The 1,930-nt window shown below is 41.8% G+C and overlaps 1 non-coding gene across 1 annotated transcript; it reads right to left on the bottom strand.

Moving 5' to 3' along the window:
• Positions 1–609: 609 nt before the first annotated feature.
• Positions 610–716, bottom strand: LOC146930347 (small nucleolar RNA R71). The gene has a single exon (XR_015009231.1). It is a non-coding gene; the product is annotated as a small nucleolar RNA R71 (small nucleolar RNA).
• Positions 717–1,930: the final 1,214 nt, after the last annotated feature.

The following is a 1,930-nucleotide window of genomic DNA, read 5'->3' as shown; positions in this document are numbered from 1 at the left end:
TACTTTGCGTTGTGCAGTGCTACTAAGGTATTTTGCTGTTTATGCGAGGTAAACAGAGCTCAGACGACTTAGAGTACGATCCGGAAATTGAAAGGACTGCTAGAGCACTTCGGAAAGCTGTCCGGTCGCAAAGGTTAGCTCAGTCTGTTCCACCGGGTGTTCGAGAACAAATACCGGAGTCACTCTCAACTGAATCTGAAACATCTGCTTCTCCTAAATATGTTATCATGGGAGAACCTACCAAGACCTAAGCTAGGAGACTACGGGTTAGCCACTCATCGCGGTCAACTGACCCACACTTTTCAACCAGCTAACCCCGTAGCTTTCGACATCAAGACAACTGTCCTCAACGGTTTGAGGGACAAGCAATTCGATGGGACTGAAGCTATGAGTCCTCATGAACACTTGAGCCGCTTTGCTGAAACTTGTGAGTTTTGTGTGCAACCAGCCACCGTGACTGAAGCACAAAAGAAGCTAAGGCTGTTTCCTTTCACTTTGACGGGAAGAGCGAAAGATTGGTTGCTAACAATACCAAACGGGACTGTCCAAACATGGGAAGAGTTAGAGCTGAAGTTCTTGGAGAAATATTTCCCTATGTCTAAGTATTGGGACAAGAAGATGGAGATCTCTAACTTCAAGCAAGGAGAAGGTGAATCATTGTATGATGCTTGGGAGCGATTTAACTTACTTCTTAAGAGATGCCCGAATCATGAGTTCACCGAGAAACAATACCTCCAAATCTTCACTGAGGGGGTAACACCAAACACTAGAATGTTCTTAGATGCTTCCGCGGGAGGTAGTCTCAAGAGCAAAACTGATCATGAAGTTCAAGCTCTAATTGAAAACATGGCTGGCAATGAGTATCGTGATCAAGCTAAGAAGAAAGAAAGAGGAGTGTTTGGGGTAAGTGAGCAAACTGCTATCCTTGCTAACCAAGCAGCTATGAACAAACAAATCGAAGCTCTAACTAAGGAGTTTCAAGGCTTCACTTTGGCTCATAAGCAACAACAAGTAGCTGCAGTCAAGTGTGAATTATGTGGTGAAGAACATCCCAATGGTGAATGTGTTCCAGAAGGATCAAGTGAAGAAGCTAACTTCATGGGAGGTTATCAAAGGCAGAATCAATACTACAATTCAGGCATCAATAAGCATCCAAATCTAAGCTACTCAAATAACAATGCTTTGAACTCTCAGATGCTCACTCCTCCTCAACAACAACAAAGGAAGCCATCAGCTCTTGAGGAAACTATGATGAACTTCATGAAGATGACTCAAGGCAACTTTGAAGAGATGAAGAAGAGTCAAGAAGCTGAAAGAAAGAACAATGAAGCTTCTAGGAAGATGCTTGAAACTCAACTGGGGCAATTAGCTAAGCAATTGGCTGAACAAAACAAAGGCGGATTCTCAGGTAACACTAAAGACAACCCTAAGAATGAGTCTTGTAATGCTATTGAATTGAGGAGCAAAAAGGTTTTGACACCTTTAGTTCCAAAAGCTCCAAAGAAGGGTGATGATGTAGTTGAGGTGGAGGAGAATGATGTAGTTGAAAAAAATGATGAGGGTGTAGTTGAAAAAGAAAATGATCATGGAGTAGTTGAAAACGAAAGGAAGAAAAAAATAGAGGGAGATAAAAGTGAGAAGTTAATTGATGAAGATTCAATCTTGAGGAAGACGAAGAGTCAAATATTGAAGGATGGAGACAAACCACTGGTTATTCCATCATATGTGAAGCTTCCATACCCCCACCTTTCGAAGAAGAAAGAAAAGGATGAAGGTCAATTCAAGAAGTTCATGCAACTTTTCTCACAACTTCAGGTGAATATTCCTTTCGGCGAAGCTCTTGATCAAATGCCGTTATATGCTAAGTTCATGAAAGACTTGTTGACTAAACGAAGGAAGCCTAAGGATGATGAGAACATTGCACTTTCTG

This window comes from Medicago sativa, chromosome 4, assembly GCF_051527215.1.
Source record: "Medicago sativa cultivar Bolivia chromosome 4, Bolivia_mono, whole genome shotgun sequence".
In the NCBI taxonomy this organism is placed as follows: Eukaryota; Viridiplantae; Streptophyta; class Magnoliopsida; order Fabales; family Fabaceae; genus Medicago; species Medicago sativa.
Note: the sequence above shows the minus strand (reverse complement) of the source record. Positions and strands in the feature narration are given on the sequence as shown.